This window comes from Pleurodeles waltl, chromosome 6 (assembly GCF_031143425.1).
Source record: "Pleurodeles waltl isolate 20211129_DDA chromosome 6, aPleWal1.hap1.20221129, whole genome shotgun sequence".
NCBI lineage: Eukaryota > Metazoa > Chordata > Amphibia > Caudata > Salamandridae > Pleurodeles > Pleurodeles waltl.
The window spans coordinates 235,177,855-235,200,083 of NC_090445.1; positions in this window are offsets into that span (position 1 = coordinate 235,177,855).

The window sequence follows — 22,229 nt, forward strand, 5'->3', positions numbered from 1 at the left end:
GCCCTGGCGGCCTGGGCCGCCAGGGTCAGAATGACCCCCACAGTTCTTTAGGTACCTACAGCTGTGCCGTGCATTGACACCCGTGCTGCGGACGTTCTCTGAGCTGCCGGAGTTTTCACCCCTGGAGGCCACGCAGCTGTTGACAAATATGACAGAACATAAGCTATTACTGACATACAAAATGTTTCTCCGCAGTTCACCAGATCCTATGGAGAAGGTGCGTGGGGCATGGGAGGCGGAATTGGTAGCTCTGGAAGAGGATGACCGAGGGAGGCACTGGACGCGCCTAAGGTGGCGGCTATAGCCTCCCAGTTCAGACACATTCAGTTAAAACTGCTCCACCGCACTTATTACACCAGAGCAGCAGTGCCTGCTTGAGATGCAGCGTCAGGCTGGGGGACCTGATACATACGTTCTGGAACTGTCCCGTTCTCTCTGGTTTCTGTGAGGGAGTTTTGGGCAGACTAGAGGTACTTTTGGGCAGAAACATTCCAAGGGACCCCGAACTAATCCTATTACACATCTCCCAGTGGCTAGAAGGTACAAGATATCAAAAAATGTGAGTGTGGCTGGGCCTGGTACTTGCTAAAAGATATATTGCAAAGGCCTGGAAGGCTCCCCAGGTGCCTTCGGTTAAGGGATGGGCATGCGGTATGGACTCCTGCATGGGGCTGGAAAGGCCCATGTGTATTGCGCGGGATGCCCCAAAAAGCATATCAAAGTATGGAATAGATGGGCAGAGCTGCAGGGGATTCTCCTAGTGCCGATCCGAGAGAGACCTTGGATGAGTGATGTCCGTGATAGGAATTCCACTAGATCATGTCTGAACCGGGAGATGTATCCTCTATGGAGGGCTTAGGGGAAAAGGTTTTGGCTCTGCAGGCCCTGCATGTACCACTGTATGTTTTTAAGATAAGAGAGGACATGATGTTATACACATGTGCTACTCTATGTCATGTTGATTATTTTGCCAATGAAAGAAAACAATGCCATGATGTACTTGAAACAGAAAAGTTAATAAAAAGTAAAAAAAAAAAAAGTATACTTGCTCCTTAATTAGCATATATTTTGTTTTGAGATCTGATGGGACCTATACACAGAGGCAAATTTACATGAGCACGTTTACTCCTATTTAAGTCTACCATTCCACCTAGTATACTTGTGTGATATTCACCATTTCCCTGTGTAAAGTTACTCCTACTACCAATGTGTAGATTACAGGTTTCCATCTCATAGTAGAGCCTCCTACACCTGGATTTATGAGTGTAAAGGTACTACTAGTAACGTTTCACACATAGGTAGATACTGTGCCAAAGTGGCAGAACCCTTCCTTTGGGAAAGTAGAGGGAAATGCATTAAAGTTTATTAAACTTAGTAAACAATATAAAAAAATATTTAAATATAAAATGGTAATGTAAAATAATGATTTATATTATTTATAAACTTCAAATTAATAAAATAATATATTATAACATATTACTGTAAACATTTCTTAAATAATTAATTAATTAAAAATAGATTTATTTTATTTTTATCTATGTCCTAAAGAATAATTTTAAAACATCCCACCTACAGTAAACATTGTATATAACAGATATATGTGTGTGTGAATATATATATGCACAATTGTATATATTTTACATTAGGCATTCCCCATTTCTGGCCACATTGACTAAAATGTTGTATAGTGGAAATTATTGCACACATTGTAGAAACTTCAGCACAGAAAAGACAGAGGTGGCATTACAACCCTGGTGGTCGGTGCTAAAGCGGCGGTAAGACCACCAACAGGCTGGTGGAAAAAAAATGGAATTACGACAGTGGCGGAAACCGCCAACGAAGACAGCCACTTTAACACTCCGACCACCACAGCGGTACAAACAAACAGCGCGGCGGTCACAGCCAACAGACAGGCGGAGGACAATGTACTGCCCACAGTATCACAACCTACCAATCCGGCACCTTTTCTGGGGCGGATTCACCGCGAACAAAAACACAGCAGAAGCTGGACTTCGAAGGGAAAATGCTCACCTCTACACACCCCACAAGGAACCAGGACGCCATGGAACCAGAGTTTCACATTTTTGCAGCCTTTATCTTCTTGCTCCTCTACCAGGAGCACGAACGCCGGCAGCGAAGACCCCGGTGAGTACTGCACCTACGACACAGGGGAGGGGGAAGGAAAAAACAGGGACACACACACACAACACGCTACACCCCCTCCCCCACCCTCACCCACTACAACACACACACAAGTACATGTTGATACATTACAGTTACACCCCCAAACCCCCGGAAGAATGCAAAGACAAAAGGAAATGAGTGTAACTATTGTAATCTATTAAAATCCAGTAGGCAAAAATATATATACATTATTAACAAATATATACACCAAGAATAGAAGTCCAGGTATTGCTCCATTTAAGTCCGTGGAACACAGGGCCCACACTGCATGGTCGAGGCCCCCACAAGGTACCCGAACATGACGGAGACAACACTGCAGGGGCATCAGATAGAAATAAAAAAGGCACCTCAGGGGGAAGGGAAAGGGGGGGCACCTCAGCCGGTTGAGTGCACGACGCCAAATCCACGAGGGGGCCACCTCATGGGCCAGCGGTGCTCGTGGCAGCGGTGTCCTGTTGAGCGGTGCTTGTGGCGGCGGTGTCCTTAGCAGCGGTGCTTGTGGCGGCAGTGTCCTTTTCAGCGACTCAGCTGCTGGCGGACCTGTCTGGGCCTGTGGGGCTGCTGCTGCCGGTCACCTCCTGGCCAGCGGGGCTGGTGCTTGCGGTCCTGTCTGGGCCAGCGGGGCTGGTGCTGGCGGTCCTGTCTGGGCCAGCGGGGCTGGTGCTGGCGGTCCTGTCTGGGCCAGCGGGTCTGCTGCTGGCGGTGCTGATGGCGGTCGCCTCCTGGGCAGCGGGGCTGGTGTTGGCAGTCCTGTCTGGGTCTGCGGGGCTGCTGCTGGCGGTGCTGATGGCGGTCGCCTCCTGGGCAGCGGGGCTGATGGCGGTCACCTCCTGGGCAGCGGGTCTTCTCCGCCGTGCCGATCTTCCCAGACTTGCCGGGTTTCTTGTGCCCCTTCCCCACCTTGGAAGGTGTCGCAGCTGACTCCACACTCCCACCTGTACCCCTGGGAGCAGCTTTGGTGGCTGGTGTCTTCCCCCTCTCCGGCCGGGCACTGGCCAACTTTTGATGCTTGACAAGTGGGGGACTGTCCGTGCTGTGGCTCCTTGCCACACTGGCTGCCCTGCTGCCTGGGGCACTCCAGAATCCGGTGACTACTGGCACCACTGATCCTGCCAATGTCATGGCTGAGGTGCTAGGTCAGGACCTGGAGAGTCGGGCCCTAGGAGACTGACGGGGTGGGGGAGGTGAGGAAAAGAGGTCAAGGGTGGACAGGAAAAGTTTCTTGGGAACACTGGGACGGGTAGCTGGAGGGGGTTTGGGAGTGGAGGAAGAGGTTGTGGTTGTAGGAGGTGTACATTTGGTGACTTTGGGTGAAGGTGCATGGGCTGGAGGCTGTCATGAGGTGGATGGCTGTTGGGTGGGTGTGTGCCTGCGTTTGTGTACCTTGGGAGGTGGCGCCACAGACACACTGGGAGAGGACACATGGGATGTGTGAATAGTAGTGGGGGTGGTGACTTCATGTGAGCATGGTGTGGTAGTGTGTGTGCTGGTGATGGAAGTAGTGGCTGTAGATGTAGTGCATGCAGGTGTGTGGAGACGAGACTGGGAGGGAGGAGGGAGACGAGGAGGAGGGGAACACAGTGGAGCCAATGGATGTTGCTATGTCTGCATGTGTGTGATGTTTGTGTGAGTGCCTGTGGGATGTGTGGTGCTTATGTTTGCCTATGTGTGTTGGGGTGTATGCATGCTGGTCTGATGGTGTGCTTGGGGTAGGCTGAGGTACAGGGGTGTGGGTCTGGGTGGAGGAAGTTGGAGGGGGGAGGCTAGAGACAGGGACAATGGCTGCCATCAGTGCTGAGGCCAGAGTCTGAAAAGCTTGCTGAAGGGCTGCCTGACCAGAATGAATGCCCTCCAGGAATGCATTGGTTTGTTGCAACTGCCTCTCTACACCCTGGATGGCATTCAGAATGATAGACTGCTCAGCAGTGAGGGACATGAGGAGGTCAATGGCCTCCTCACTGAGGGAAGCAGGGGTGACTGGGGCAGGGCCTGAGGTACCTGGGGCGAAGGAGATGCCCACCCTTCTGGGTGAGCGGGCACGGGGCAAAGGCTGAGGGGCTGCTTGGAGGGCGGTGCTGGAAGGGGGGATGGCGGCTGTACCTGTAGATGGGGGGGGGGGCACAGATGGGGCCGCCACCACAAGGGAGCTCCCATCAGAGGACGAGTCCGTATCACTGGTGTCAGCTCCTGTCCCCGCCGTGGAGCTCCCCTCGCCCTCCGTCCCACTGGTGAAATCAGACTCTGTAGTGTCGCCCTCCAGGGCCATGTGGGATGCAGCTCCCTCCTGCTCCGGTGCCTCTGCTCCTCTGCCTGATGATGCTAATGCACACAAGAACAGGGAGACCACAAAAAGGGAGGAGACGACAGAAGAAAGACATGTTGAGTGCATGCATTACTGCTACCGTTGGCGGACACGACAGACACAGAAGTCCCCTGCACTATGCAGCGCACTTGGGGTCCACTATGAAATCCCTGGGACATGGCCAACAAGGCTATGGCTGACATCTGCACACATGGTTGTCACAGGAGCCTGACTAGGTGTAGTTGGCACTGTACCCAGGTGGGGTGGGGTGCCACAGGGCATGCCTGAAAAAGGGGACCTAACTAGCACACTCGCCCTGGCCTAGGGGAACCCACAGCCCACCTCCCCCACCCAGAAACCTCCACTGCGCGCTGAATCAGAAGAATGAGAGTGTACTCACCCACTTGTTGCTGCTGTGATGCCCTCAAGCGCCCATCCAACTCAGGGTACGCCACCGCCAGGATCCTGAACATCAGGGGGGTCATGGTGCGATGGGCACCCCTCCCACGTTGGGAGGCCATCCCCAGCTGGGCCTCCGCCGTCTTCTTGCTCCAGCGGCGAATGTCCTCCCATCTCTTAAGGCAGTGGTTGCTCCGTCTGTGATAGACCCCCAGGGTCCGGACGTCCTTGGCGATGGCACGCCAAATATCCTTCTTCTGGTGGGCGCTGACCTACAGGAATTGTACAGGGGAAAAATAGAAGTTATCACCAACGGCACTGTCACAGTCATTGGCCCGCATTCCTACCCTTGCCATGTGGCACATGCACTCACCGTCGTTTCATGCACGCCTCATTCTCCCCCCCATCTTTCATCCAACCCACTCCACACAGGCATAGCCCATTCAGCATGCTCCCAGCGTACTTACCTGTTTGTCTGGAGGACCGTAGAGTAGCGTGTACTTGGGAAGGACCCCATCCACGAGTTTCTCCAACTCCTCCGATGTGAAGGCAGGGGCCCTTTCCCCAGACGCACGAGCCATTGTCTCTTCCAGACTGAGGTCACAGCAGCACTTGTAGTGTAGGTCCTCTCCTGTCGAAGATCAGGTATCAAGTGATTGGACAGATAGAAAATGGCGGTCACGTCTGCAGCGGTGCGTACCGTCACCGCCGCCGTACATCGTCATTGGCTCCTGGGACCCATAGGCCCACTGTTAACCAATGCCGAATTGCGCTGCGGTCTTCGACCGTCTACCGCGACGGTGTACAACGCCAGCGCAGTTACCTCATATCCCATTGTCCCATTTTACAGGTCAGGCAGTCGCCATTTCAGGGGCCCACATGGCTCTATTTTTAACTGCGTCACACATACCTAGGCCTTGCCTCAACACTCATACATGCTAATTTTGGATCATGAATCGTGTTCTGTGCAAGCTGTGTGTACCTACCTCTGAGTTGGTTGACTCTGTGCTCGCTGTTGTCCTTCATAGGCACCGTCTGCTGGGACATGTGAGGAGATGGCGGCATCCTCCGGTGTACAGACCGCTGGTGGACCTGTTGACAATGGAAGAAAGACATGTAATCATCACCTACAGCCTTGATCGTGCCACAATCCTGGAACTGTGTGCCCAGTTGAAGCCAGACCTGATGTCAGCTATCCGTCATCCCACAGGAATCCCCCCTCAAGTGAAGGTGCTGTCAGTACTCCATTTCCTGGCAAATGGGTCATTTCAAACTACAGTGGCCATAGCAGTTGTCCAGAGTGTTGTCTGCCCTGCTGAAACACATGCGGAGCTACATCGTTTTCCCTCAGGTGGAGGATTTGCCTACAGTGAAAGGTGACTTCTATGCCCTGGGACATATCCCCAACATCATAGGTGCCATTGATGGGACACATGTGGCCTGGGTCCCCCCGCAGGAGTGAACAGGTGTACAGAAACTGGAAGAGTTATCATTCGATGAATGTGCAGATGGTGTGTTTGGCAGACCAGTACATCTCCCATGTGAATGCCAAATTCCCTGGCTCAGTGCATGACGCTTACATCCTGCAGAATAGCAGCATCCCTTATGTGATGGGGCAACTCCAGAGGCACCGTGTGTGGCTATTAAGTAAGCACCTGGAACCAAATCAGTGGGAATAGATGTCTGGGTCTGGGGATATCCCTACAGGTTAGTGTGTGTCTAACAGTTGTCCCTCGCTTTTATCAGGTGGCTCTGGTTACCCCAACCTGTCATGGCTACTGACCCCAGTGAGGAATCCCAGAACAAGGGCAGGGGAACGGTACAATGAGGCCCTTGGGTGAACTAGGAGGATTATAGAGAGGACCTTCGGCCTCTTGAAGGCCAGGTTCAGGTGCCTCCATATGACAGGTGGTTCCCTATTCTACTCACCAAAGAAGGTATGCCAGATCATCGTGGCCTGCTGTATGCTTCACAACTTAGCTTTGCGACCACAGCTGCCTTTTCTGCAGGAGGATGGTCCAGATGGAGGTGTTGTGGCTGCTGTGGAGCCTGTGGACAGTGAAGACGAGGAAGCAGAAGAAGAGGACATCGACAACAGGAACTCGGTTATCCTGCAATACTTCCAGTGAGACACAGGTAAGAAGACAAACCTCAGTAAAACAAAGAGGATTACACACGGTTCCACCTAATATAGTAGGTTTCTTTCAAATAAGTGGTTCAGTCATTAACTGGGAACCGAAACTTTGCGAAGCAAGGGCCCTCACTCACCATCCGGTGACATGCTTCATCATAGGGCCAGCTCCTCGTCAGGCCGGCGCTGCAATACCTGACGGGCCCCACAGGGGGGCTCTTTGCCAGATATCTTTTAAGAATTGAGAAAGCCGGTCAAAAAAGAGGGGTGGATTGGTAAAGGGAAGATTAAAAATGCCTAGAGGTGATCACTAATAATTTTAATTCTCATGCTACAGCCTCTGGCAAGATTAAAAAACCAAACACGGGGAGTTCGTGGGATGATGTCCACACCCCCCATATAAGTGTAGGTAGGTATAGTAATAGTTGTTGAGTCTCTTGGAAGAAAATAATATACAAGAGACGGAGCACACAGGGTCCCCTGTGTTACTCTATGTAAGTGGTCAACATGTTTCTCGCTTGTTACAGAAAAATTAACTTGTGCGATTCATCAGGACCTTATAACATACCTAATCCATTAAATGGTGGAAAATTCCACAAATGTAAAAGTCAAGGACCTAAAAATTTTTAAGAAAGAAACCATAAGTAGCATAACACAATTCATATAGGAAGAATATTCCCAAGAAATAAATAATGACGTAGTGCACACCCAAAACGAAGTGTGAAATCACTCTGGTGCCAAGTGGAACATGAACGCTGCTAGAGGAAGGAAAAGTGCAGAGGCCCATTAGGCAGATAAACATCTACATCGCTTACCCTCCAAAGATTCATGGTAGGGCCACATCGGGGGAGTCCAGGCTAAAGAAATCAACTCAGATCTGTATATGTACATGAGAAGGAACATAAAGAAGACTTGCATTGAGAGGAATAGTACTATTATGAACTAATATTACAACATATTAGTGTAATAAGAAGGGAAAAAGATTAGTTAGGAAGCACCTTAGTCTAGCTAGAACAACCTCCCCAGGAAGCGGGAAGTCAATTGTGAGAGTTGAATTGGGATATAACACACAATTCTCAATTCTGATTACTGTTTAGCTAGTGGATAATAAAAGTGTCTTCTAATCTTAATATGTGAGCCATGAAACAAAACGAGGCTGGGACAGAAATATGGTTAAGCCCAATTCAAAAACGTGGGTAAACAGAAAAAGCGCATAAAGATAACAGCGCATATGGTCAAGCTGTAAAAAGAGTGGAGAGCGCGTAGATCGAATCGCGTCATTCCCTCATATTGCCGCGGGTAACCCGTAAAAGCGGGTTACCTCTAAACGTGGTACCGCAATAGTAACGCACGGTGTTGACAATGGCAGGGTACAGGTATATCGAGAAATGGAGTTCCAAATGATGGAAGCTCCGCGAGAAAAAGAACAAGAACACGCCGAACCTCTGTACTTGTCAGCAAATTGACATAGTCACGGGAGTGTCGAAATTAACAGGCAAGGCACTTACTTGTATAAGGGACCGCTAATGCCGGATCACCTACGCCAGTTCTACACATCCCGGTATCGATAGAAACACTGATGCCGGGGATTTTTTTTTAAAGGGAAAAAAAGAAAAAGAAAATAAAGAAAGGACTCAAAGTGATATCCCCTCATATTGATTTTTAGAATAGGACTCTTACCTAATGATTTCATTACATACACACTTCAAGATGGCCAACGCTTTTTTTCTTCCTCAATTCCGTGTCTGTTTTCCAAGATGGCCGACACCTTTTTTTGCACTTTGAGTCCTTTCTTTATTTTATTTTATTTTCCTTTTTTTCCCTTTAAAAAAAACCCCCGGCATCAGTGTTTCTATCGATACCGGGATGTGTAGAACTGGCGTAGGTGATCCGGCATTAGCGGTCCCTTATACAAGTAAGTGCCTTGCCTGTTAATTTCGACACTCACCGTGACTATGTCAATTTGCTGACAAGTACGGAGGTTCGGCGTGTTCTTGTTCTTTTTCTCGCGGAGCTTCCATCATTTGGAACTCCATTTCTCGATATACCTGTACCCTGCCATTGTCAACACCGCGCGTTACTTTTGCGGTACCGCGTTTAGAGGTAACCCGCTTTTACGGGTTACCTGCGGCAATATGAGGGAATGACGCGATTCGATCTACGCGCTCTCCACTCTTTTTACAGCTTGACCATATGCGCTGTTATCTTTATGCGCTTTTTCTGTTTACCCACGTTTTTGAATTGGGCTTAACCATATTTCTGTCCCAGCCTCGTTTTGTTTCATGGCTCACATATTAAGATTAGAAGACACTTTTATTATCCACTAGCTAAACAGTAATCAGAATTGAGAATTGTGTGTTATATCCCAATTCAACTCTCACAATTGACTTCCCGCTTCCTGGGAGGTTGTTCTAGCTAGACTAAGGTGCTTCCTAACAAATCTTTTTCCCTTCTTATTACACTAATATGTTGTAATATTAGTTCATAATAGTACTATTCCTCTCAATGCAAGTCTTCTTTATGTTCCTTCTCATGTACATATACAGATCTGAGTTGATTTCTTTAGCCTGGACTCCCCCGATGTGGCCCTACCATGAATCTTTGGAGGGTAAGCGATGTAGATGTTTATCTGCCTAATGGGCCTCCGCACTTTTCCTTCCTCTAGCAGCGTTCATGTTCCACTTGGCACCAGAGTGATTTCACACTTCGTTTTGGGTGTGCACTACGTCATTATTTATTTCTTGGGAATATTCTTCCTATATGAATTGTGTTATGCTAATTATGGTTTCTTTCTTTAATTTTTTTAGGTCCTTGACTTTTACATTTGTGGAATTTTCCACCATTTAATGGATTAGGTATGTTATAAGGTCCTGATGAATCGCACAAGGTAATTTTTCTGTAACAAGCGAGAAACATGTTGACCACTTACATAGAGTAACACAGGGGACCCTGTGTGCTCCGTCTCTTGTATATTATTTTCTTCCAAGAGACTCAACAACTATTACTATACCTACCTACACTTATATGGGGGGTGTGGACATCATCCCATGAACTCCCCGTGTTTGGTTTTTTAATCTTGCCAGAGGCTGTAGCATGAGAATTAAAATTATTAGTGATCACCTCTAGGCATTTTTAATCTTCCCTTTACCAATCCACCCCTCTTTTTTGACCGGCTTTCTCAATTCTTAAAAGATCTCCGGCAAAGAGCCCCCCTGTGGGGCCCGTCAGGCATTGCAGCGCCGGCCTGACGAGGAGCTGGCCCTATGATGAAGCATGTCACCGGATGGTGAGTGAGGGCCCTTGCTTCGAAAAGTTTCGGTTCCCAGTTAATGACTGAACCACTTATTTGAAAGAAACCTACTATATTAGGTGGAACCGTGTGTAATCCTCTTTGTTTTACTGTCGATTGGGAACCTTACACACGGGACCAGGAGTCACTCTCCGAATATCCCAAAATTCTTTTGCCCCTCCTTTGTTGCTTCTCCGATGATTTAGTGTAGCCTTTGGCTACGGGGCTCTCTCTTTTTGCTCTTTTTCTCAATACCCTGATAGACTACATCTGGTGGTGAAATATGTCGGACCTACAAGGTTTCAGCTTTGATGATAGCATGGTGCAGGCTATCCTACAAACTCCTTCCATTCTAGGGGACGATTACAGTGGTCCCTCGAGTGGCACCAAAGAGGACTGGACGAAATTATCAGCTCTCAAGAAGGAACTCGTCAAGACCGTTTTACACGGCACCATTATGACTGAATACCTCAGGGCTAATATATCCCCAAACGGCCTTATTGTCACCAACGTACCCAGGATCTTCCTCCAAGATCTTCAATTTCGCCAAGATTGGTCACAAATATCGTGGAAATGCACGTGTGACTGGTTGATTCTTATTATTAACACCTCAAAACGGTTGGCGGATTCTATTACCATCCAGATTTCTATTACCGAAGCAGCCATGAAGACTACGGTCCAACTTGCACATTTCAAATCTCGCCTAGCCGAGATCAATGTCGAACTTAACGAGACTAAAGACTACCTAACTCATCAGAAAATTAGTAAGTTACAAAAAGACATCAAACGCTTTAGCAGAGAGAAAGTGTATCCCTACACCAGAGATGACTATCAATGTGAGGGCTCTTCCGATACTTCTGATGATTCAGAGACCTCCCAACGGAGGCCTCGTTTTCCACAGAATAGCTCTAGCTCGGATGACTGGAGCGGAGATGAGGGACAGAGACCAAATCGGAATCGCTATGTTCCACCTGCCCATTTTAACCCCCCTTTTCCTTACCAGCCGATACCACATTGGTAAACAATGCCTATGCCGTTCTTCCAACCGCAGCCCCAATATAACTTTAATCCTTTTTTAGGAACAGGCCGGGGCAGAGGCAGAAACAGAAGGAGAGGAAAAAATGTCCACTGGGTACAAGAAGAGCCCCAGATGATTACCAGAAGCCGCAGTGCGACAAGCCAAAAGAAACCCTAGTGGTTAACCTTTCAAGTTCTACCTTGCCCCCATCAGAACTGGCAGTTCTGGAGAAAGGTTTAGGCTTCGTTCCCACTCCGAGGGAGGATCACTTTAGATTACATTGTGAGATGGCAGCCTTATTTCGGAAGGTTATGCTGCATTTCTTCTTTAAAGACCGTCCAAATGCAGAGACAAGGGGTGATACTAATTTAAGGAATCCTTCCACCTTCATGCCCCCCACCGCCTCGGTCCCTTTGGAAGTACTTACTTTTGAAAAGGCGGTTCGACATGAAATTGAGCAGCTTAACCCTCCTAAAGCTTTCCAGAACATCTCTAAATTAGAACGGTTAGCTATCAACTCTCTGTCTTCCAATCCTGATATCACGCTTAAACCAGCAGATAAAGGTGGTGCCATAGTGGTTATGAACACCACCTACTACCAACAAGAATGCAGAAGATTACTTAGTGACACTTCTTACTATCGCCCGATCTCCATTGACCCTACCCCACGGTTGCAACGCAAAATTCGTGGTATGATTATGGAAGCTGAAGCAGCCGGATGGATCACTCGACAAGAAGCGGAGTTCCTCGACACAAAGAATCCCAGAACCCCGTACTTTTACTGCTTTCCAAAAATCCATAAAGGCCTACCTCCTCCTGGTCGCCCTATAGTGTCTGGTATTGGCTCTTTACTGGAGCCTTTGTCCAAATTCTGTGACTTCTACTTGCAGCCCATCGTTCAAAGGACCTCTACCTTTTTGAAGGATACAAAAGATACTTTGGTTCTATTGAATGATATTAATGAGTCAGGCACCACCGATATATTGATATGTCTAGATGTAGAGGCCCTGTATACCAATATTCCACAGGAGGCCACGCTCGCCGCTGTTGAGGAAATACTCCTAGCTGACACATGGTCTTACAATACCCCAGTGAGCTTCATTATGCAATGTGCTGGTTTGGCCCTTCAAGAAAACTTTTTTCAATTCGAAAATAGCCTCTTTCATCAAATACAGGGTACATCTATGGGGAGCACTTTTGCGCCAAGTCTGGCCTGTATCTACATGTTTACTTTTGAACAACGGTTCATCTTGGCCCCCAACCAACCATTTTTTTCCAACATTATACTGTGGCGCCGGTATATAGATGATATCTTGGTAATTTGGAGGGGTGAAATGGAACGTGCGGTAGACTTCACACAGTGGGTTAATACTTTGGACACCAACCTTCGTTTCAGCTCTACTGTCTCTGATAAAGAGGTTTCCTTTTTAGACTTCTGAATTACACTTAGGGATGGTATCCTCAACTCATCTGTATACCACAAACCCACGGATCGTAACAGCCTTCTGCTTTACAACAGCCATCATCCAAAAGCCCTTCGAGACAATTTACCTTTCGGGCAATTCCTGAGGATACGACGTAACTGCTCAGATAAAAATGATTTTCATACACAAGCCAACACTCTATGTGGTAAACTCAGTGAACGAAACTATCCTCAACCAAATATTCGGCAGGCCAAAAAGAGGGCTGGTAATATCCCTAGAGATATACTACTGACCAATCATACTCGCCCTCAACAGACTAGATTAACCTGCGTTACTACATTTACTCCCCTCAGTAATAGAATAAAGGGTATTGTCGGCAGACTCTGGCCCATACTGACCAGTGCAGGTGCCACCCTAGAACGTCCTTTATTTGCCTTTAAAAGAACTCCTAATATAAAAGATTTGGTGGTGCATACGAGACCTTCAGTAAATCGGCCCCCGACAATCCGGGCCCTGGTCAATGGCTCAAAGTTAAGGGTCACTATCCTTGTGGCTCTTGCAATGTCTGTCCCCTTACTGATAACATTCGTGAAGTGGATATAGGCGAACAAAAGACTTGGCAACTAAGATCCCATACCAACTGTCGGACTAAGAATTGTATCTACATGATTACTTGTCCATGCAACTTGAAATACATTGGCATGACAACCAGGATGGTGAAAATCCGCATTAATGAACACCGCAGTACCATCAGGTGCAAGAGATCCTCCACAAAACTGACTAACCACTTTATTGAGAAACAGCACACACCTGACGACATCAAATGGTTTGTCTTAGAAACTATGAGAGACAACATTGACATTTCCAAGAAGCTCTTCGAGAAAGAACAACGGTGGGTCTTCAGACTTCAGACCCATACAATGGGTCTCAACAATGATATTCAATGGACTAACTTTATCCACTAATTATAGCATTCCCTGTTTTTTATGGCCATTCTTGATCAATTTTCTCATACAAGTGTACTGTAACTTGGGATTATCTCAATCAGACTGACATATATCCATTCATTATTGGCGGTGATATCCCCTCATATTGATTTTTAGAATAGGACTCTTACCTAATGATTTCGTTACATACACACTTCAAGATGGCCGACGCTTTTTTTCTTCCTCAATTCCGTGTCTGTTTTCCAAAATGGCCGACACCTTTTTTTGCACTTTGAGTTCTTTCTTTATTTTCTTTTTCTTTTTTTCCCTTTAAAAAAACCCCCCGGCATCAGTGTTTCTATCGATACCGGGATGTGTAGAACTGGCGTAGGTGATCCGGCATTAGCGGTCCCTTATACAAGTAAGTGCCTTGCCTGTTAATTTCGACACTCCCGTGACTATGTCAATTTGCTGACAAGTACGGAGGTTCAGCGTGTTCTTGTTCTTTTTCTCGCGGAGCTTCCATCATTTGGAACTCCATTTCTCGATATACCTGTACCCTGCCATTGTCAACACCGCGCGTTACTATTGCGGTACCGCGTTTAGAGGTAACCCGCTTTTACGGGTTACCCGCGGCAATATGAGGGAATGACGCGATTCGATCTACGCGCTCTCCACTCTTTTTACAGCTTGACCATATGCGCTGTTATCTTTATGCGCTTTTTCTGTTTACCCACGTTTTTGAATTGGGCTTAACCATATTTCTGTCCCAGCCTCGTTTTGTTTCATGGCTCACATATTAAGATTAGAAGACACTTTTATTATCCACTAGCTAAACAGTAATCAGAATTGAGAATTGTGTGTTATATCCCAATTCAACTCTCACAATTGACTTCCCGCTTCCTGGGAGGTTGTTCTAGCTAGACTAAGGTGCTTCCTAACGAATCTTTTTCCCTTCTTATTACACTAATATGTTGTAATATTAGTTCATAATAGTACTATTCCTCTCAATGCAAGTCTTCTTTATGTTCCTTCTCATGTACATATACAGATCTGAGTTGATTTCTTTAGCCTGGACTCCCCCGATGTGGCCCTACCATGAATCTTTGGAGGGTAAGCGATGTAGATGTTTATCTGCCTAATGGGCCTCCGCACTTTTCCTTCCTCTAGCAGCGTTCATGTTCCACTTGGCACCAGAGTGATTTCACACTTCGTTTTGGGTGTGCACTACGTCATTATTTATTTCTTGGGAATATTCTTCCTATATGAATTGTGTTTTGCTAATTATGGTTTCTTTCTTTAATTTTTTTAGGTCCTTGACTTTTACATTTGTGGAATTTTCCACCATTTAATGGATTAGGTATGTTATAAGGTCCTGATGAATCGCACAAGGTAATTTTTCTGTAACAAGCGAGAAACATGTTGACCACTTACATAGAGTAACACAGGGGACCCTGTGTGCTCCGTCTCTTGTATATTATTTTCTTCCAAGAGACTCAACAACTATTACTATACCTACCTACACTTATATGGGGGGTGTGGACATCATCCCACAAATTCCCCGTGTTTGGTTTTTTAATCTTGCCAGAGGCTGTAGCATGAGAATTAAAATTATTAGTGATCACCTCTAGGCATTTTTAATCTTCCCTTTACCAATCCACCCCTCTTTTTTGACCGGCTTTCTCAATTCTTAAAAGATCTCCGGCAAAGAGCCCCCCTGTGGGGCCCGTCAGGCATTGCAGCGCCGGCCTGACGAGGAGCTGGCCCTATGATGAAGCATATCACCGGATGGTGAGTGAGGGCCCTTGCTTCGAAAAGTTTCGGTTCCCAGTTAATGACTGAACCACTTATTTGAAAGAAACCTACTATATTAGGTGGAACCGTGTGTAATCCTCTTTGTTTTACTGTCGATTGGGAACCTTACACACGGGACCAGGAGTCACTCTCCGAATATCCCAAAATTCTTTTGCCCCTCCTTTGTTGCTTCTCCGAAGAAGACAAACCTACCTACTACATGTAATTTAAAACTACTACCTCTCTACTGTCTGTCCTTTTCACCCAGTGTATGGCCACTGAGTTTTCACTTTCCCTTACGATTTCACAGATGTGGGTCCCACTGTGTGACATCTGCTTTATTTCCTCATGGACTAGAGCTGTGTGACATAGGTATGTTGACATTACATTTGAAAGAGCATTTTGTCACTGTAATTGCGAATACACTATTTTGAAATCACAGCCAGACTCCAGATTGTTTTGTGTTTAAGGGTGTTTATTTTAGTGCTCAATATTGGAGAATGCTGTAAAATGGTGAGAGGTGATGGTGGAGGAATGTCCACGGCAGAGTCCCGTCTATTTGTTTCACAGGTGCATTGTCCAAAGGGGCATAGGAAGTGGAGCTGGGGCAGTTTGAGGATGGATAGGGTGACAAGGTGGGACAAAAGGATGACATTCAGGGCTGTCCCATTTCTTGGCGAGGGTCTTGGCATCGTTCTCTGTCTTTGTCCTGGATCTCAGGGACCGTTTGCGGGGTGATTCTCCATCTGCAGGGGGTGGGGTGCTGGTGTGGTGGTTTGCCTCCTGTCCACTAGCGCCGGTGGAGGTGGTGGGCAGTTCATCGTCCAGGCTAGTGTCAGGGGCCCCTTGTTGTGCCACAGTGTCCCTCCTGGTGTTGAGGACTTCCTTTAGCACCACTACGATGGTGCCCAGGGTGGAATTGATGGATCTGAGTTCCTCCCTGAAGCCCAAATACTGTTCCTCCTGCAGCCGCTGGGTCTCCTGAAACTTGGTCAGTACTGTTGCCATCGTCTCCTGGGAATAATGGTATGCTCCCATGATGTTGGAGAGGGCCTCGTGGAGAGTGGGTTCCCTGGGTCTGTCCTCCCGCTGTAGCACAGCAGCCCTCCCAGTTCCCCTGTGTTCCTGGGCCTCTGTCCCCTGAACAGTGTGCCCACTACCACTGCTCCCAGGTCCCTGTTGTTGTTGGGGTGGTGGGTTAGCCTGGGTTCCCTGTAGTGGTGGACACACTGCTGATTGGGCCCGCTGGGTGGATGCTGTGGTGGTGTTTCCAGAGGGGGGGAGCTCTGTGGTGGCCTGTGCCAGTGTGAGGCGAACCGACTGTCCCGAGGTCCCAGATGGGCCGGGCTGGTCATCTAGATCCAGTTGGACAGAGCTGCTGTCATCACTGTGGGCCTCTTCTGTTGGTGGTGTGGACATGTGTGGACCCTCCTGTGCGGTGACGTTGGGTAGGGGTCCTGCAGGGGTGTAAAAGCATGATTATTGCATCTGTGTGTACCATGGTGTGCAATGGGTGGGTAACCGTGTACCACAGTGCTTGCATTCCTGTGTGGGACCTTGTGTGATGATGGTTTAGGGGGTATGGGTATGTGCTGTGGCCATGCATTGGTGATGGGTGTCCATGCTTTGGTGTTGCATGCAGGGCTTGGTGTTGGGATGTGTGGTTTGTGATAGTGGGACATGTGTGAGGAGTTGGAGTGATGGGGGTGAGGGCGAGGGTGGGGGTATGTGATAGCATGCAGGTAGGGTGGGGGGTAAGGTAGTTAAGGTTTGACTTACCAGAGTCCATTCCTCCAGCTACTCCTTCAAGGCCCTCAGAATGCAGAATTGCCAAGACCTGCTCCTCCCATGTTGTTTGTTGTGGGGGAGGAGGTGGGGGTCCGCCGCCAGTCCTCTGTACTGCGATGTGGTGTCTGGATACCACTGAACGCACCTTCCCCCGTAGGTCATTCCACCTCTTCCTGATGTCATCCCTATTTCTTGGGTGCTGTCCCACTGCGTTGACCCTGTCCACTATTCTGTGCCATAGCTCCATCTTCCTAGCAATGGAGGTGTAATGCACCTGTGATCCGAATAGCTGTGGCTCTACCCGGATGATTTCCTCCACCATGACCCTGAGCTCCTCCTCAGAGAACCTGCAGTGTCTTTGCCATGCCATGGGGTGGTGTGGGTGATGTGTGGGTTGGTGTGTGTTGTGATATGTGGGGTGATATTTAGTGGTGTGTTGTGTGGGGTGCGTGGATGTTATGTTGGTGATGGTGTTGTGTGCCTGTGGATGCTTGTTTGTAGATTGTGGTGTCTCTCTCTGGCCTTCTTTCGGGATTTTGGTCGTAGTGGTTTGTGGGTGATGTGGGTGTGTGTTTTATATTGTATTGGGTGTGTGGGAGTGGTGTGTGTATGTGTATCAGGTGTGTGTATTTGGAATTGTCCAATGTGGCTGTGTTTTGTAAATGTGTGTGTATTTTGAGCGCAGCGGTGTGTACCGCCAATGGAATGCCGCGGTTGAAAGACCGCTGCGTGGATTCGTGGGTCGTGATAGTGTGGGCGTATTCCTGTTGGCGTGACAGTGGAGGTTTTGTTTTCGCCAGTTTATCACTGACCTTTGGTGTGGCGGACTTGTGTGGGTGACTGGATTTTGGCGGATTCCGTGCTGTGGGTCATAATGACCGTGGTGGAATTCCGCGGCGGTGTGTTGGCAGTCTTCTGCACAGTGGTAAGCGGCTTTTACCGCCAATGTTGTAATGACCCCCAGAGTGTCAGAGGGGGAGGTCTCCATGCATAGGCTTGTGAATAGCATTTTGTAGCACTCGAGTAGTGCTACTCTAATACACCTAAATATACTACAAAATGCAGTTTGTAAATGGGCCTCTCTCTTTAATGGATTTATGTTGCTAGCCAGCACCTCCACTCTTAAAACTATTCCAGAGATGGGTATATAAATCCTGGGCTGAAGAGAACATTTTCCAATATACATTTAACCCAGGACAGTAGACCCAGCCATTGGTCTGCTTCAATATATCACACACGCCGCTCGCCAAACTCTTCCTGCCCTCAGACCGCCTGTGCGTCCTGAACCCCGCCGGCCCTAGTAGGACTTTACTGCAGTGTTTACGCCGCCAGCCCTACGCTGAACAGGGCCTTATCATTGGAGCCAGTGCCAATGTGGAAGTGCAGTGGGTGCAGCAGTACCCGTCGCGCATTCCACTGCCCGTAATTCGGGCAGTAGAATGCACGATGGGGCTGTGCATGGGGGCCCCTGCACTGCATATAGTAAGTGCAGACTAGGAAGTGGTCCATGGGAGCACTGCTTGCTCTGAGAAAATATTTTTTCTTCCATTCACAAAGGCTAAGGGGTCCGTGGTGACCCCTTCCTGTTTGCAAATGGGTTAACACCAATTTGAAATTGGAGTTAAATGCAATTGTTTTGCAACTGCATTCACGGTCACAAAACAATCATACATACCACTCAACTCGCAATAAGGAAGGAATGCCCTCGGAAACAACCCTTGCTAATTGCAATTTGCAATCCCTGTTTTGCGAGTTAGTAATAGTCCACCGACTCCCAAAATAGGGATGCTACATTGTACCTGCCCATTTTGAAGTCACAAATGGCGATTTTCACCAAAGGTATTCATCGGGCCCTAAATTACTGTGTATGGCTTTGCTCCAGCATGATATTATGTATATGTTTTTGGCAAGAGGAAGGATGTACCAGCTCAAAAAGAAGCTGTCTTTAATCCTTTCTAAACATATAGAAATATAGATGGGTGACTGTACATAAAAGGACTGTTTTTCATTGAGGTGTTCCAATAGATAGCAAGAAGAGTGAAGCCTGACTGGTCTATGCCATCACTCACAACGCCAAGGTGAAAAATATCCCCTTTAATTACCCATCCACAATGCTATGTGTGGCCTCTATTGACTCTGATTAGCAGCACAGGGGTAGAAGAGTGATCAAGGAACGATTCTGCCACCCAACAATATAGCCCTTAGCATTTGGCGACCCTCTTCCTCTCAAGCATTAAAAATCTTGGTGTACTGCCACTCACCCCATCCACCCTTGCCACTACTCATACCACCCCAACCATATATAAAAAATATAAAATAAATGGCACCCTGACACTCTCCAAATCCACCCTCTAAAGTAGGCTTCTGCTTCCCAATATAAAGCATTCCTACGCAGTGCCCTCACATCCTTTCATAGCATATTCCATGCATTCCCTCCATTCATCCTCCCCTCATATAATGAATCCCTATCTGGTACCCTGCCACTGTCCATCCCCTTCCCTTCTCTGTCCAAAGCTCTGCCCTGAGCTCACACTGAAAGCAGAGAGAAAGCAGAATACGTGGAAATCAATCCTCTACCATTCTCCCACTCGCCTTGGGTCTCTGAATATGTGGGAACATTGAGGGAACTCCAGGGCAGCAAGCGCTTCCTTTTGTGATGTCACAGAGGAAAACAAACTCTGTGTACACTGTGACATGGGAAAAGTGAATGTCCGGGTATCAAATGTGGTTATTTACTCTAATGCCTGTCATGCAGAGTCTTGCATAACAACCCTCATTAATCATTTGGAAACGTAAATCCTATTTGAGGACTGAAGAGCGTGCTATTTACTTTCAGTTCAAACCCACTGGACAACTTGGACCAATCATTAATTAAATATAAGAAACTAATTTCTATACATGTTGTGCAATCTTTATACTGCAGAAGCAGATGTCTTAATTAGAAATTATTGATGAGTGTTTATGTGTTTTGATAATGAATTATGTAGAAAAATGAATAACATGGAAAAATAATGCACATGTTTGAAAAAGTGACCTTGGAGAATGGCCACCATGTTCACAAAATGTACTAATTAATTATTAATATTTATGAAATATTGAAAATGTATTAGAATAATGTAGTAATATTTCATATTTAGGGTTATGAAATATGTTCCAGCTATTAATTTTAGGTCTTAAATTAGCGAGTGTCTTGGCCTAGTTTTGCCAGGCCTCATGCAGAAGCTGTATTTCTTAGCGGTTAATAGAAAATGCTGACAGAGTAAACTAACTGTGAAATGCTCATTGTCTTGTTAAAATGTTCAGCAGAAGCTTTCCATGAGAATCAACTAACAGGAGACAGTGTCCTTAAAAATATAACAATTTGTGTGTAATGTGGGTAAGAAGTACTTTCCCAGGACGCGAACAATGAAGACACTGACTGGAGAGAATTGTGCAACAAAATTTTTAACTGACGAGCCGGATGATGAGGAGATTGTAAAGCAGACAAATAAACGTTGTGTGAAGAGCGCAATATTAGAATTCATAGATTTGGTATAGAAATATGATTGGATAGAATAATTACATACGATTAATTGATTAATTGGGAATTAGGGGATAGTTTTGGTGACTTTGATATAACAATGCAACAGAGGAGAATTATTGAGAGATTTTTGGAGCAGAGAGACTAGAGAGAGATTTTAGGAAGACCTTATTCTGATTTTGTGATGAGATTTGACCTGTGAAGAGACTGGAGATTCTGTCATTGGACTCATACTCTCTGATTGAGAGCCTGATGCGGTGCTGATCGATTGATGACCTGAGGACGAAGACTGTTTCTGATTGCTGACCCATACCGTGGATAGGTAGATATGACAATGTGACTGAATTGCATTTTCATGCTTTTTCTTTATAGGTATCAACTGCGCTGCCTTAATAGTTTTTCTTAGTTAGATGTTTTTTTCCTAAATTTGTGTCCTAAATTGTTTTGCATGAAGCCCCACATGCTGATGCTAATCTGGGTTAGTTGAGGCTATTCATATGACGATTGACAATTTACAGAGACAAATGTTTGACAAACTATTTTGCTGAACTCTATGGATCATATAGCACTATTGAAGTTGACTTTGCTAATGATTTGCACCAATGCTTTAGAATGTATTGTGATTCAAGCCTTGGTTAGATTGTGTTTCTTGCGTCTTTTCGGTTAACCAATATTGTTCTTATAGGCGCCTGATTTGATTTTGAGATTAATCTACACGATTTTAGAATTTTTAAAATAAGGGAAATAAACTTACTAAACTTACTAAAGGTGTGGTTATTTGTGACTGAAAAGTCATGGTGCATGACAATTACTGACTCTAATAATTATTGATTTGCCTAATGAGTATTGATTATTGTGTACTGATTATTGTTTCTGTCCTGGAGCTATGGTAAGAACATCTTAAACGAGTCAAAAGGTTCATCGACCGATACGCGTCACCTTGTAAGTTTACTTATTAAGGACCGACGCGCTAACAGTTATGGTAGCAGACTGATGGTTAGGGCTCTTTCAGAGCTTGCCATAGGTGTCCAGGATGGAGTGACAGGTATTAACAGTTGTGGTAAGAGACCGATGGACAGGTGTTCCTAGTTATGGTAATAGTTTAAAGATTGATCCGGTTGAGAGTTCACTATTATTGAGATTTGGAATTTGTTTTTCAACGATGACATTTGTAGAGAAAATGATGTTCCCTTAAGCCCAGAAATGATTTTCCCAGATCCTGGATCCTGCTAGTGGTGTTGGATATGTTCCTGGCATTCTAGTGATAGAGTGAGAGAGATAGGTTGCGCTTGCACAGTTTATGCAAATCGCAGGTGAATTGTGACATATGGGAGAATTTAGGGAGTTTGCCTCCTCCAAATGAAGTTGTAATAGGAGTGTGCGTACTCCGCAGTATGAGAGTAGGGAAGTCGTCGAACTTCATACGTGTGTGGTGCTTTGTGCTAAAAAATTGT